At 42.0% G+C, this 17,182-nt stretch overlaps 1 long non-coding RNA gene across 1 annotated transcript; it reads left to right on the top strand.

The window, feature by feature from the left end:
* Window positions 1–8,554: 8,554 nt before the first annotated feature.
* LOC140324788 (uncharacterized) lies at window positions 8,555–9,808 on the top strand. The gene is made up of 2 exons (XR_011919571.1): window positions 8,555–9,418; window positions 9,527–9,808. It is a non-coding gene; the product is annotated as an uncharacterized lncRNA (long non-coding RNA).
* Window positions 9,809–17,182: the final 7,374 nt, after the last annotated feature.

Below are 17,182 nucleotides of genomic sequence, written 5' to 3'. Positions count from 1 at the left end.
TGAAAGTGTTTGATGTCCAGATTCCCCATCAGGGGTGAATAGCTCAGCCATGTGGGGCGATTTCATTTTTCCCTTCTTGAGTTTATGAGATCACAATACCACACCAATGGTGATCTGTATACCGTGATGATATCAATGACAATATTTTTCATGAAATGTATTTATAAGCTGGGCTTTGTATATTTGAATTAAACCTGAAGACACCCCCCCCCCCCCCACGGGTCATTGAGTTCATGGGCTGTTTTACCCATCAGCCTGCAATGGACGCCTCATTATCTTGCAGAGTATTTGTGTTGTAACCGGAGGTGGAAGAGAAGAAGCAAAACTAATAGGTAACAGCCACTTACAATGTTCTGGTCTGCAGGGGTCGGGTGACCCCCTGTATGGCCTTCTGGGAATATTTCTGCATTTTACACCCCCTAACTGCCCACCATTATGGCACACAGGGGGCAGATACCCAATAAAAGCCCCAGAAAGGCGACTGAGACAAAACCCAACATATGTACAGATGTAACCTGTGACTGGATACAGCAGGGCCCTAATCACATTGCTGTATCTTATAACACAGATAAATGCATCTGCAACTTCCCAATAACCGACATTTGTGCTATTTTAATATTATTATTAAACAGAATTTCTATAACACCAACATATTATGCAGCGCTGTACATTAAATAGGGGTTATAAATGACAGATACAGACAGTGACACAGGAGGAAGAGGGGACTCTGCCCCGAAGAGCTTACAATCTAGGAGGTGGGGGAAGCAGGACACAATGGGGGGGGGTGAGTTTAGGGGACAGGATATGGGTAGAAGTCCTCTGCACCCCAAAATACACTCACTCCCCCCTAGATTGTAAGCTCTTCGGGGCAGAGTCCTCTCCTCCTCCTGTGTCACTGTATCTGTCATTTGCAACCCCTATTTATTGTACAGCACTGTATAGTATGTTGGTGCTATATAAATCCTGTTTATTATTAGTAATAATATTCTCTTTAGCACCCCACAGGGAGCTATCCATGGACTGTATTATATCTCACAGTAATTCCCATGCTCCACCTCATAATGCCCCTCCTTGCAGTGTTCCCTCCCTTCCTGTACCCCCATGCTCTCTAACGCCCCCTATATTCCCGGTGACGCAGCCTCAGCCCCCGCATTTCTCCTGACATCCTCCATGTGTACGAAACCTTTCACTCCTCCTGCACGCTGGAATCACTTCCGCATCATGTGACCTCATCATGTGATTTATCATGTGACCATAACGCTCCACCCCCTTCTCCGTACTGCTCGCCTTAGGACCAACGGGTAGCACGCATTCTGAAGGTAGTGTAATCTGATAAGAAAGCTGTGTAGGACGAAAGCTGTGCTGGACCACAGGCTGCTGTGAGCCGACAGGGAGGGGGGGAAAGCCCGTCGTGTATCCCAAAAGTGTGGACAGAAGCTCCTTGTCCCTGCGTGATACCAGCAGTGAGGAGTCTGGTAGGCCTGACAGAAAGTGAGTAGAATCGTGTGGTGCTCCAGGTCCTACAAATAAGTCTAGCAGGGGGCTTGTACAATGACGTCATCATTAGGCGCGTTTCATTGTTTGTGTATGAATGCTGCATGGCTAGTCTGCAGCCTTACATCTCCCCCAGTACAAACCTCCAGATCTCCTGAACAATATGTCCTACCGACCTGAGATTTTCAGGGTACACAGGAGACCCTCATAACTAGCAGTACCCCAAATTTCATCTCCCCACCTTTAACTTTTAAAATATTGGGGTTATGATTATAAAAACTAGTAAAATGAGGGGTTGCTGTTTGAAAAGTATGTGTGTCTAGAAGCCCAAAATTAAATATACAAATTATGGACCCCTGGGGACACTTACATAGCAAGGAGGTGCAACCCCTAAATTTATACGGACCTGTCACAAAACTAGAAATGTCATACTACACTACCCTGCCCCGTTCCGGAGATGTAAAAAACAAAATTGTGCAAGTGGGGGACGCCTGTGACTAACACCCCTAAAATTTAATCACAAAGGCATCGTCAGAACCTAAAGAACTCTGCCCATCAAAAAAATCTACCCTGTTACACATTGCTGGAGACGGTAGTATACATTTGGGGTTGGCACCTCCTTGCTATGTAAGAGGCCCCAGGGGTACATAACTTGAATGTTTAATTTTGGGCCTTTTGAGACACTTTTAAATCAGCAACCCTGATGTTCAATGTTAACTTTTTTTTATATCTATGACTCTTATATTTTGAAAGTTCTGCTAATTTGTTTTTGATGTGATCTATTTGCAGGATTGTACACTTTGCCTGATCTTACAGATTAAAAAAATAAAACAATTGTTTCTTAGTTCATAATTCCAAAAAGAAACCGAAAAAAAAGTGTTGTTATGCGTGTACATATGCTCATAGGGATAAACTGTTGTTTACATGCAAGCAAAAATACGCATAACATACACGTACATGCAAATGCGTAGCTTACGCAAGTTTCCGCCTGGCGGAAGTGAAAACACATTTTCATATCTGCGTTATCGACATGCTGCACCCATTGTTTGCAAAGAGACCGGGCATTTCACCGCTGAAGATGAGCCCTGCAGTGCGCGCCCCCCAACCTCAACTGACCTGACAACCTGCGATCTCTCCAAAAAACATAGCCCAGATATTTGACATCTCACGGGAGTGTGTTGGGTTTGTTATCACCACTATCCTAGACATGGCAAGCTTTCAGCGAAGTGGGTGCCAAAATGTTTGAACAGTGATCAGAAGAAGGAACGAGTTGAAGCATCCAAAGCCATTTTGGCCCATTTTGAAGCTGCACAGGATTTTTTGGCTAGGTTAGTGATTGAGGATGAAACCTGGTGTCATGGTAGCTGCAAGGCAGGATGGTGGACCCTGTGTCACCAGCTCAGTTGGCACAGACGTGCACAGGGCATAGAGTCCTAAGCAGCTGCCCGGTCTTCACCAGAGCCTCTAGAGGTGAGGATGTTGCGGCCCCCACGCACGCCGGGGCAGGTGACTGCTGACAGGTGGAAACAAGATGTAGTACCACAAGGAAGAGTGGAGAGTAGGCTGGCAGGGATTAGGAGTAGTCAAGGTTAAGCTGAGGTTGGTACACAAAGAATTAAGAGCAAGAGAAAATAAACAACCCGGACCCTGGAAGCAGAGCCAAAGGAACTCCTTGTTCAGGCAAGTTCCTGTTGCCCTTCACTTCCTTTTAAGGGCAGGGCCTATGATGAGTGGAGCCATGTGACCGGCTGCATCCTATCCTACCAGAGGGGGCCCAGGAGACTAGAGGTTGGTGGTGTTTACATCCCCACCAGCAGGGGGAGCGCATCTGTGAAACACTCTAGTCCTCCGAGGTAGTGGAGCAGCTCACTGGGAGTCACATGACCTGGACCAGGAAATGAGCTGCACAAAGGATGCCTTAGCAGAGCTGGTGCTGGCGAGTGTAAGATGGGTGACACTGAATGAGGCACAGATCCCCTGGACCTACAGGAATCTGTGACACCCGGCTCCACATGATGATGATGATCCTCCTCCCTCTATGATCCTGAAACCAAGGAACAGTCAAAGGAATGGCGCCACAGCGGGTCCCCCCACCCGAAGAAGTTCCAAACCCAGAAATCGGCCAAAAAAGTCATGATATCTATTTTTTGGCACAGAGACGGTATTCTGTTGGTGGACTACCTACCTCAGGGCTCTAGTATCACTGGACAGTATTATGCTAACCTCCTGGGCAAGCTGAAGGAGGCAATTAGGACAAAATGCTGTGGAAAGTTGACCAAAGGGATTCTTTTTTTGCAGGACAATGCTTCTACGCACACGTCCAACGTTGTGGCTGCCAAATTGAACACCCTGGGTTTCCATTTTGTCCACCACCCCCCTACTCACCTGACCTGGCCTCTTCGAACTATTATCTGTTTCCGAATTTAAAGAAGCACCTGAAGGGGCAATGTTGTGAGGACATTTCTGATGTCAAAGATGCTGCTGAGAGCTGGTTTGCGTCCCAACCAAAAGACTTTTATTTGAATAGTCTAAAAAAGCTGCAACTACGCTGTACCAAGTGCATCAGTCCCAGGGGGAATATGTGGAATAAATGTGTTATTTCATAACTCTGGCTCTCTGCTTTCTGGGCAAAGCCAGGAACTTCTCAGGTCTCCTTCCACATACACAGCCAGTTCAGGAGCGATGGAGGCAGCCGGCCCTGAGGAGGTCCCATCCCCACCCCAGCGACATTGCAGCTATTTTCCTGGTAAGTTTTGTTTAATTTGTTTGGTTTTTACAAGGACAATAGTTTTTTTTTTTTAATGTTTTTCCCAAACTCTTCTGGTTAATTTATTCTTTGTTTTTTCTTCACCCACCAGGATGTTTATTGGAGAATATGTATTGGCTTAATAGGAGGCTGTCTGCCATAGAGCGTCACAAGGGAATTGCCCCTCCTCCAGGTATGCCCAGGCATTACCGCTTTTAAAACAGGCATAAGAAAATTGTTTTAAACAAATTTGTAATATTTGGCAGAGTTTCCACCATTCCTGCATTGCTCTGGTCAGTATTTGCCAAAAATCATGTGACCTTAAAAGTAACATAGTTGGGTATGTTAGATATGTCCTCTTCAAAATAAATGTTACTTTAACATCATTCAAGAATAGATTTTGCATACAATACACAGCTGAGCACCTTAGTATGTCAGTTTAAACAACAGAAATGTAGTTGGCCAAATAGCAAGCACATTTATCTGTTAGACGCAAGTGAGGTGTGCCATAATTGGTCCACAGACATGTAGATTTGTGCTGATTTAGTGAAAAAAGATGCAATCGAGTTTTTGGAAATAATGTTTAGCTTCTTTTAAAGTCATTACAGCAAATACTAGTATAGTATTGAGTTGAGACTTCATACTTGATTAGAGTAACTTTTTGCCACATTTACAAACTTTCACATTTTTTTGGGGTTAGATAGCAAAACTGCATTTAGAGCAGTGGTCGCCAAGCTTTTTTGACCACTAAAACTACCGGCTACTGACCTTGCAAGTGCGGGGAGCCGGGTGTCACTCAAAGTGGGAGAAACAATGCATAGTTCTCCCCAGAGGGTTTTACCCGGTTGCTCTGCCTGGCTGCTGTGCCTCCCCCGCCCAGCTCTCCTGGTAGCTCTCATCCTGTGTATAGATCTCGGTGAGGCTGCTCTGTGCTCTGTGTCATCCGTTCGGAGGATTGCTGCCGATGAGAGGTGAGCACACACAGTTCAGCCTTCATGTGAAGGAGACATAGGCAGCCCCGCCCCCATCTCACGAGCTCGGATTTCTATTTGAAAAAAATCTGCCTGTGAAATGTATCCACTGCTGTGTATAAAGTCTGCATGTCATTCTGCATCCTCACAGCTCTGTGTTCAAACCTCCTTATCTCCTAATATGTATGTCACAATGTCCTGTAATTTCCAGGGTACACGGGACCCACATAGATACTAGTTACTACAATTTCAGCACCCCAGCTTTAAAGAATGTCAAGATATGGGGGTCACAAATGTAAAAAGTTATGAAAATTGAACTGTTTCAGAAGAAAGTGCAACTAGGAGTCCTAAATTGAAAATGCAAATTGGGGACAACTGAGCCACTAACATAGCAAGGAGCATTGGGGTATACCTACCTGTCACAAACCAATACCTATGAAACTACTGTCTGCTTCTCTTCTTTGACCCCCAATTTCTCTGAGGGTGGGGGTACAAAACTGAAAATATGGGTGCAAGTGGTGAGCACATTCTCCCCCTACAATCTCATTATTACAGCATCATTAGAACATAAAACACTCTGCCCATCAAAATGGGCTTCCCTGCCCTGTTACACATTTCTATCTTATTAACTAACATTCTGAACTTCAATTGGGGAATGGGGAGGTGTAAGAAACCAAAATATAGGTACAAGTGGGGAACATCTGTGACTAACATCCCCTAAAACTTCATCACTATGGCATCATTAAAACATGAACTTTGCCCACTAAATGTTATTGAGGTTAAGGTACAGGAAGGTTACAGTCATGTGTAACAAGGAAGAGCATTTTGATTTATTTTTTTTAATGTAATGATGTCATGGTGATGTAAGGTGATCGCCACACGTGTCTCCCACCTCCACCTATATTTTTGTTTCCCTGCACCTCCTAATTCTGGAGAAATTGGGGTTTGAGGTAAGATGCAGACAGATACGTGTAACAGAGCAGGCAGCACATTCTGCTAGATTACACTCTTTAAAACTTAGAACACTAGTAAGTTGGGTCACAATACAGGGCATAGGACAGTTGTGGCAAAATACATAGACTAAAGAATTGGATATACTAATGGGGCAGGCATTACAAAGTTGTATCGAATAATTGGGATAAGGTAGAACACTGAAACAATAGGAGGTTACTGGATACCCATGGCATAAACAACTGGGAGCACCAAATTTGCCGTGTTTTGCCACACCCCCTTTTGACCACCCAGCTACATCTTCCCACCACCCGGCTGAAAAAAATTTCTGGGGAGGACACTGAAATGTCTGCCACAGAGGAGGCAATGTCTGAAGACGAGGCGGCTGAGGCCGAGGACATTGCCTGTAAGCTAACCTTACAATCACCTTTTGGTTAAAATGTTTTTCTAAAAGACATTCACACACTACTTTCACCATTTTTAGTTACAAATACAAAGATCGACCATGATTTCTTGTAGCTTCCAGTCATTAATCCTGCATTAAGTGAAGGTTCTTTCTAGGTTGTTGGCTAGCATGAACAAAAATAGATATAAGTTGTTCAGTTGTAACTTACTGGCAAATGTTTAAGCCCAATTTTTGGACATAGGCATAAAATATCAGTTAGAAGTTATTAAGCCTTATTCTGTTATGAACGTCTACTTTGCTCTGGCCCACCCAGTTTTACTTATGGTGTTTCTTTTGAATCTACAGCTATTGGAGCGGCCTTGCCACCACCTTCTCCAGAGGACAGGAGTACCTCAGTATTTCTATATTTCATAGATTGTGAACAAACCTTTAGGACCATGAATATAAACTAGGAGATAGTTTGTTAGGCCTAGCTCCAATAAGTATCTTTAGGAGTGTATGACTAGCTTCATGTCTAGGCAGCTTTTACCAGGAGCCAAAGGTAAATGTCAATCGGCTGCGTTTGTCCATTGTGTAAACCCCCAACCTTCATTGACACCAAACTGGTTCACTTTATTTCCATTGCCATGATTAGCTTGGCCCCAGAAATCAGCTTTCTTTCTTGTTTTGTGTAAACAGCAAAACAGTCATAAGGTGATAAGATAACATTACTTGCATTCTTTAGCACCATGCAGTTTAAGAACTAGCGTCATATTATATGGATACATTCGCTTAGTACTTACCTCTCAAATTTTTTTTTGTCTCCTTCCACATACACAGCCAGTTCAGGATCGATGGAGGTCCCATACCCATTCCCGCTACATTGCAGATATCTTCCTAGTAAGTTTAGTTTAATTTGTTTGGTTTTTACAAGGAAAATAGTTTTTTTTTAATGTTTTTCCCAAACTCCCAAACTAATATATTCTTTGTTTTTTCTTCACCCACCAGAAAGTATGCGGGAGAATATGTATTGCCTTAATAGGAGGTTGTCGGCCTTAGAGCGTCAAATGGGAATTGCCCCTCCTTCGGGTATGCCCAACCATTTCCTTTTTTAAAACGGGCAAAAAAAAAATGTTTTAAACAAATTTGTAATATTTGGCAGAGCTGGCAGAGTTTCCACCATTCCTGCATTGCTCTGGTCAGTATTTGCCAAATATCATGTGACCTAACTTTGTTACTTTTAAGGTATGTTAGATATATCCTCTTCAAAATAAATGTTATTTTAACTTGATTCAAGAATACATTTTGCACACAATACACGGCTGAACACCTTAGTATGTCAGTGTAAACAACAGAAATGTAGTTGGCCAAATAGCAAGCACATTTATCTGTTAGAAGCAAGTGAGGTGTGCCATAATTATGTTTAGCTTCTTTTAAAGTCATTACAGCAATACTGGTATAGAATTGAGTTGAGACTTCATACTTGATTAGAATAACTTTTTGCCACATTTTCTTGGGATTAGATAGCAAAACTGCATTTAGAGCAGTGGTCGCCAACCTTTTTCATCCTGCGGACCACTAAAACTACCGGCTCCTGACCTTGCATGTGCGGGAGATTACATAACCAGAGAGATTACATAACCTCGCCCACTCTCCTATCGCAAATCTGAGTCTTCGATGGTTGTGTCCAGCATGCCCACCTCCCTGAGCCTAGGAACTGTACAGGGGACATGGGCTGCGGCTCTGGCCGGTGCGTCCCTTTTTTTGTTACAGCCAACCCTCCATCACGCCGGCAGCGGCTGGTGATTGTAGGGCCTCCATCCAGGCGGTTGGCCTACCTAAAGGACATAAAGGAGAGGCCGCCCGCCACAGAGGAGGGGCCGCCCGCCACAGAGGAGGGGCCGCCCGCCACAGAGGAGGGGCCGCCCGCCACAGAAGAGGCAGCGTCTGAAGACGAGGGAGAGGAGGCGGCTGAGGCCGAGGACATTGCTTGTAAGCTAACCTTACAGTTGCCTTTTGGTTAAAATGTTTTTCTAAAACACATTCACACACTACTTTCACCATTTTTAGTTACAAATACAAATATCAACTATGATTTCTTGTAGCTTCCAGTCATTAATCCTGCATTAAGTGAAGGCTCTTTCTAGGTTGTTGGCTAGCATGAATAAAAATAGATATCAGTTGTTCAGTTGTAACTTACTGGCAAATGTTTAAGCAAAATTTTTGGACATAGGCATAAAATATCAGTTAGAAGTTATTAAGCCTTATTCTGTTATGAACGTTTACTTTATTCTGGCCCACCCACTTTTACTTATGGTGTTTGTTTTGAATCTACAGCTATTGGAGCGGCCTTGCCACCACCTTCTCCAGAGGACAGAAGTACCTCAGTATTTCTATATTTTATAGATTGTGAACAAACCTTTAGGACCATGAATATAAACTAGGAGATAGTTTGTTAGGCCTAGCTCCAATAAGTATCTTTAGGAGTGTATGACTAGCTTCATGTCTAGGCAGCTTTTACCAGGAGCCAAAGGTAAATGTCAATCGGCTACGTTTGTCCATTGTGTAAACCCCCAACCTTCATTGACACCAAACTGCTTCACTTTATTTCCATTGCCATGATTAGCTTGGCCCCAGAAATCAGCTTTCTTTCTTGTTTTGTGTAAACAGCAAAACAGTCATAAGGTGATAAGATAACATTACTTGCATTCTTTAGCACCATGCAGTTTAAGAACTAGCGTCATATTATATGGATACATTCGCTTAGTACTTACCTCTCAAATTTTTTTTTGTCTCCTTCCACATACACAGCCAGTTCAGGATCGATGGAGGTCCCATACCCATTCCCGCTACATTGCAGATATCTTCCTAGTAAGTTTAGTTTAATTTGTTTGGTTTTTACAAGGAAAATAGTTTTTTTTTAATGTTTTTCCCAAACTCCCAAACTAATATATTCTTTGTTTTTTCTTCACCCACCAGAAAGTATGCGGGAGAATATGTATTGCCTTAATAGGAGGTTGTCGGCCTTAGAGCGTCAAATGGGAATTGCCCCTCCTTCGGGTATGCCCAACCATTTCCTTTTTTAAAACGGGCAAAAAAAAATGTTTTAAACAAATTTGTAATATTTGGCAGAGCTGGCAGAGTTTCCACCATTCCTGCATTGCTCTGGTCAGTATTTGCCAAATATCATGTGACCTAACTTTGTTACTTTTAAGGTATGTTAGATATATCCTCTTCAAAATAAATGTTATTTTAACTTGATTCAAGAATACATTTTGCACACAATACACGGCTGAACACCTTAGTATGTCAGTGTAAACAACAGAAATGTAGTTGGCCAAATAGCAAGCACATTTATCTGTTAGAAGCAAGTGAGGTGTGCCATAATTATGTTTAGCTTCTTTTAAAGTCATTACAGCAATACTGGTATAGTATTGAGTTGAGACTTCATACTTGATTAGAATAACTTTTTGCCACATTTTCTTGGGATTAGATAGCAAAACTGCATTTAGAGCAGTGGTCGCCAACCTTTTTCGTCCTGCGGACCACTAAAACTACCGGCTCCTGACCTTGCATGTGCGGGAGATTACATAACCAGAGAGATTACATAACCTCCCCCACTCTCCTATCGCAAATCTGAGTCTTCGATGGTTGTGTCCAGCATGCCCACCTCCCTGAGCCTAGGAACTGTACAGGGGACATGGGCTGCGGCTCTGGCCGGTGCGTCCCCCCCCCCACCAGGGTCCTTCTCCTGACCCCGCTCGGGGGTGCACAGACCAGAGCCATGGACTCACAAAATTTTCTCACGGACCACCGGTTGGCAACTGCTGATTTGGTGCATACTTGGGCTAGATTAAAATAAACTTATATAGGTAAAGTGTCAAATAATTTTGAGGTACACTAATCTGTGGACATTGGGCAGTCACAAAATAGAGATTAGGCTATTTTATACAAACAAATGTCTTCTCGCAGGAGAACTCAAACACTGTGCGTGTCATGAAGTTCTGAAAAAATTTATTAATGTTACTGTGTACAAGAATTAGACAGGAATAATGTCTCCCCTTTCACCCGCCATCCACCTATAGATTTTGTTGAGACCGGCCACGGCTCGACTCAAAAGCCCAGCGTGACCTTGTGTTCAGAGCCAAGTGTACAGAAGGTTGATCTCTTGGGATTATCCAACCCAGCATGGGAAGGATTGCCTGGATTACTTAAGATTGTTGGCCCAGGGATCCACTTAACATATTACATGGTAGCGAGATGGTCAACTCGTAACATGTATCAACCCAAAATGACCAATTGTTGTTGGACTGATTCATTCAGACGCTGCATGTCATTATGTCTTTGTTGGTCTTGTTCCTGAGAAAGACTATACATGGCCGCCAGATGTTGTTGGTTAATTTCCCAGTCCTGACGATTCTGGCTTAGACTTTCATGTAGGAGTGTAAGGACCTGTCCCAAATCATTTGAAATTGGGACATCCATCCTTGACTCCAGCCTCTGAATGCGGTTTAGAAGCTGCCTGGCCACACTGGGTTCACCAGATCCACCTGCAGCCACTGGCTGCTAAAAAGGGAATTTAAATACAAAATACAGAATAAAAAAAAAATGACCTAACTTTGGGGATCACCATGACATTATGTAAATGGCATCCTGACATTGTAACACCTACAAATGTTATACAAATATATACTTCTTTCTTCATATTCCCAAACATTTAACATGAATTGCTTCAGAAACCTCAGTCATTTTCTGGTCTGGTCACCTGAAGGACCCTAATAAATAAATGGAACATATTAGGAAATGTTCATTCCTCCACCCCCAACTCATACCAAAAAGGTGAAAGTCAAATGGACCAGTTCTTGCCTACCTCCACAGTGGATGCAGCCTGTGAAAATACTCCAGAACCACGAACCAGAAGAACCAGAATGTTCTACTAAGGTAAATGATATGACATCAAAATGAATGAATGTGTAGACAAATCTTCACCTAAAGTCCACAATATTTAGCTAAGGCAAACCTAAATTTTGGAATCGCATAGAAATTGGAGTCTAGTTTAAATAATTTACTCAATCAGGCAGACATTCCCAAAGGAGGGCAGCACCATAAACATCTTCAAATAAAATGTAAAAAACATGGAAATTACATGGAGATAGAAGGTTCCTATTTAGCTTTGGGAAGGCTAAACACTTTTAGCCAAGTTGCCTTGAATTTTCTCCAGGCCTCTGCAGTGGCCCAACGACTTCTTCCTGTTGATGCTGATCTGTTAAATAAACCAAAAAACAACAGAAATAGAATGTGACTATAAAATAAAATTTGTATTGATCAAATCCCCCTAAAAATAAGCAAAAAACAGAACACTCTCAGACAAACAAATCTGTGAAATGTAACGTGGGGGAGCTGAAATATTAGATATATGAATGTTGGTTATTCTAGACAGCTGCACGATGTCAAACAGGATATATATACTATGAAGGTTCATCTTACCAGGAGGAAAACCAATGTCATCTTGGACATGTGAAGTGACATCCTCATCACTCGCGGCAGAGAGGGCAGGAGGGGACTGCTGCTTTTTAGGGTAAAGTATTATCAAAAATTGGAAATGCATACATTGTTGATGTAAGTAAAAAGAACTAAAAAATACTAAATATTAAACAGCTCAGATTTCCAAATATAACACAACACAACTTGTGTTCAAATGACTAAACTGTTGCAATCACAAAAACTAACCAAAATTATACTTCCTAAAATAATAATATAGTCCAGGGTAAGGTCTTACTACACCAACTGACTCTTCTGCAGTTACCTGAAGAAGAATTATAATATCTGAATACCCCTATAACTGAAGAGGAAGTGGTGCGGGCCATCGGCTAACTCTAAGGCTCCAGGTCCAGATGGTTTGCCGCCTGAATTTTAAAAAATTTTGGCTACTAAGGTTTCATCTTCCCTGACTGCTTTAACCACCCAACCGTTAAACCCGACCTTGGTTCCGGTTTAAAAAATTACAATTATTGATAAACCTGAACTTTTCTCACTGTATGAAAATACAGTGAGAAAAGTTCAGGTTTATCGATCACTTACCTGGTCCCGCTGCGATCATCCATCCTCGTGTTCCAGCGTCAATCTCCAGCATCGGGTGCCTTATCCGTCCGTAGCGTGTACGTGTCCCTCGGCGATGACGTCGGCGTGTGTGCGGGAAATTCAAATTGAAACTCATTCAAACACGTTTTGTATTGGATTGAATACAAAGTCTTGTATCCAATCCAATACAAAATAATTCAAAATAAATACAAAGTATGTAATTGGTAAATTCAAACTCTCATTTTGTATTGGATTGGATATAGGAGTTTGTATTCAATCCAATACAAAATGAGAGTTTGAATTTTGTTCTCATTTTGTATTGGATTCAATACAAAGTCCTGCATCCAATCCAATACAAAATAATAGAAAATATATTTATGTGGTTTTGTCTATAGGTATGTGACGGACACTAGGGAGGTGTTTTGGAAAAATATATTACTATACAGTATACCGAATTATCGCATTTTCAGTATTTTTCATTTATTTATGTATTCTTGTTTAAGCTGATTTTTGTGTCTTTAATTTTAATAAAAGTAATTTTTTTTTTACACGATTGTGTGTTTCAAACATTTTTTATATTCATTATATCTACTAGACCCTTGTTCGGACATATTTCTGTAAGTTACAGGTGTACAGTTTAAAAAAAAAAATTTCATGAAAAACAGTGTACCGCTTTTGGAACAGAAATCTAGACATCAGTGTAACACCCAGGTGGTTAAATTACTTTATGTTTTCACATGCCTCTTACTTGACACTGGACATCTGGCGTTTATTAAGGTACTCCCTAAAATACACAAGGACACGTTAGACCCCGGTTCATATCGCCCCATATCTTTACTGAATAAGGATGTGAAATTATACTCTAAAATTTTAGCAAACCGCTTGGCAAGGTTTCTTCCTCATCTTGTTAGCCCTGCACAGACGGGTTTTTCTTGGGGAAATCTACCACATATATTATCCGAAAGGTGCTCCTGGTTTTGGAACAAGCTCGGTTATCTGGAACTTGGAACAGTATTGTCAGCACTGCTGGCTTAAAAGATGCAGAAAAGATTCAACAGTGTCGAGAGGTCCTGGCTGCATATGGTACTAGAAAAATGTGGATTTAGAGGAAATATTGCAAAATCATTTAAATCTATGTATTCCAATGCAGTGGCTGAGGTTCATGTGGCAGGGGTCTCTTCCTCATCATTTCCGTTGGGCAGAGGGACTAGACAGGGCTGCCCCCTGTCCCCATTCCTCTTCAACCCGGCTATTGTGCCTTTGGCCAGGTCATTTCATGATCTTAAGATATTTGAGGGGATTGAAGGTAAACATATTAGACATATTAGTCCATTTTTGCGGAAGACATTATGTTGTTTCTCAAGGACCCCACTAAAAATCTGCCCAATCCTTCACCATATCCAACATTTTGGATGCATTTCAGAATTTAAAATTAACTATACTAAGAGTGAACTACTATGTCTTAGCCCTAATCCTTCTACAGAATTGCTAGCTTGTGCAGATAGGTTGAGACTTAAATTACCTAAATTTTATTTTACTTATGAGTTCGGGTCTCACGTAATGTCCCTTACATTTATAAACTGAAATTTACTCTACTCATAACAAAAATTCTAGAGGAATTGGTGCGATGGAAGAGTTTACCTTTGTCATTAATGGGTCGTTAAACTAAATCCCATTAATGGGCACCTCCTTAAAATGATTAGCTTTGCACGATTATTATATCCCATGCCGACTCTTGACATTTTCGCTACCCCATGCTGATGTTCAAAAAACCACACAAGCCTGTTGCATTCATCTGGTAAGGTAAGCCCCCACGTAAATCTAGATTTAAGTTGTCGCTACCTAAACAGAATCTAGGGGTTGGTTTTCCTGACCTAAGAAAGTACAATTTACCCTGTCTATTTAGACATGTCACGGATTGGTGGCACCATACACATCAATATACAATGGCTAAATTAGAGTCATTCTTTTAAATACCCCATATTCAACTATTCCTCATGAGCTAAAGGACAGTCTCCTATTATGGGACACTCTATTAACCTGGAGGGAAGTCAAAAAACTTTATGAGAGCCAGACTGGGTCGACTATTGTTACAATCAACTCCATGTTTCCCTCAGGGATTGGCTTACAAAGCAAACGAGTTTAGGGAACCTAGAGGTCTTAGAAGCCTGGGTCAATTATTAGATGACTCAAATACACTCCTCCCATTTGAAGCTGTTAGGCTTAAATAGGCACTACCATCCCAACATTTTCTTTTCTATTTGCAGGTAAAGTCCACTTTTTTTGGTAACACTACCCCTCCTTATTACCTGGTTTTACCACCTGCTATATCACGCCTTTTGGGGGAGGCATTATCTAAATACTCCATATCCCATGTCTACCCTTGTTTAATGGATAATGCCAATAATACCTCAGCTGTGCCATCTTTTGTACGAAAATGGGCTTCCTTCTTCTGATACCTTGGAACATTTGGAATCTAGCTGGAATTGTGTCTACAAAGTGATGATTAGTGACCAGTGGCGCGAGGTTTACTTTAAAATAGTGCACTGGACATATTATGGTTTGGATATTCCTATTAGGCCATGTGTGCTTTCCCAGAGACTAACCGCATGTCTTAAGCGTGCCTATAACAAGGCCCCATTGGAACATGCATTATGGAACTGCCCTGTTATTTCCTGTTTATGGGAAAAAGTTTTTAATTTCAGAAAATTGGTCTTAGGGCATATTAGACAATTTGTCCCACATTTAGCATTTTTCTATAATGTTTCTATGTTGCCATCTTTTACTACTCTGCAAACACAAACGTACGTTACTAAATTTGAACATCTCTGTTTTATGACAGACGCATACGTAAATAGTGGATTGAACCCCAACCCCCAATACCTTCCAGCTATTACAATATCTCTAAACTATGATGATAATTGATAAAACAGAGGCAACCCAACATCGTGATACCAATACACAAACATTTTTTGACACCTGGATGCGATATCTAGAGTATGCCTTGTCAACCTAGTCAATTGAACAAAATAATTGAAATTTTTCGTCATACAGCCTGGTATGACACCAGAAACTTAGGTGCGTCAACGATCACATTTAACTCAGTTGGGTTGAACACCTGTTGCCTGGTGCTCAGGAGGAGGCAGGTATGGTTATCTTTTCTGTTATGGTTGCCATTCATCAGAGTCATTCTGGTAGTCCACCCCTACCACCATTTCTGGCCCTATGAATGGGAACGCTAATCTTTTGTACTCCCTGAGACTCTGCACAAGGTTTGAGGATCTGTCCAACTCCTTACGGCCTCTGCCCAGGAGCCTTTTGACATGTCAGGAGATGTCACTCACATGCTTTTCACACTGGCTTATGGTCCGTTGTGTACTGCCCACTGCATTAACCCTCCTGGCAACTTCCAGAGTCCCTGCCTTGCAGCATGGGAGGTCTGGGAGTGCAAGCCCCAACAGAGTCGATGGAAAATATTGAATGTAGGACTCCATAGGGGCTTCAATTTGCTCAGCAGTGAAGCTGGTGGCCTTGGAAGCAGAATCCCTGGCACAAACTGAGCTGCCAGATTGAGGCCCATGGGCCTAGATATTGCTTGGCCTGCTTCTCTAGGCAACGTAGCTGGCCTGAGGGAGCTGCCTGCTGGTCTTTGGGCTGAAGAATGCCCTGGGGTGGTAGTGCCAGCAGTGGTGCTGGTGGCCCATCCATGGTTCTAAAAAGAAAAACAGTTATGGGACAACACAAAAAAAACTTACAAGAATTCTTACCCTAAAAAGCTTTCTTGGTGTTTTTCAAAACCACTTTACAAAATGAAGGATTCTGAAATGTTGCAAGCTAAAGGGCTAAGAAGTTCTCCGAAAATATATATGGTTGCAGTGCTTGCAGATATGCGTGTGCACGTGTCATAAATATGCGCCTAGGCGTTTGCATGATGTGGGTTTGTGAATATGTATGAGCTTGTACTGGTGGCTAGTGCTGTTGTTGCAGCAACTTCTACATTATTGGTTGCTGAAGAGGAGGATGCTGGCGAAGAAGATGAAGAGCAGCCATCAACATCTGAACATGTCTGTGAGCCACGGGTTTTTGGAGAGCAGAGCAATCTGGATGACATGCGGGACCAGGATGTCAAAAGGTGATTCCGCCTGTCCTGTCATGTCATCCAGAACCCGTACAGTCTCCTGGACCCTAGAAAAGTAATAAAGGAGGTGTGTTCCCCTTACCAGGATTTAGCAATGGAAGTTGAGCCACCTCTTTAATTAGCCTAGATTAGACATAAGTAGAGAAAGAAGAAAAAAAAGAGGTTTTGGGCTCACAAATGATTTTGAAGAAAAATCGGTGTATTTAAATATAATTAGTGAAGCAAACAAGTACAAACCCCATACCTGTTTAACAATGCACAGCATATGGGTAACTTAGTGCCTATACATACGTATTTCTAGCAATTCAATAGATTTAGGTGAAAATAATGCAGGGACCATGCTTAAGCTGTGTTGAATCCAACGCGTTTCGCACAAATGGGCTTCCTCAGGGCTATGATAATATGCAAGCCTAAAG

The sequence above is a fragment of the Pyxicephalus adspersus genome, chromosome 2 (genome assembly GCF_032062135.1).
Source record: "Pyxicephalus adspersus chromosome 2, UCB_Pads_2.0, whole genome shotgun sequence".
Classification (NCBI taxonomy): Eukaryota; Metazoa; Chordata; class Amphibia; order Anura; family Pyxicephalidae; genus Pyxicephalus; species Pyxicephalus adspersus.
The sequence above is the reverse complement of the archived record's forward strand: the minus strand, read 5'-3'. Positions and strand labels throughout refer to the sequence as shown.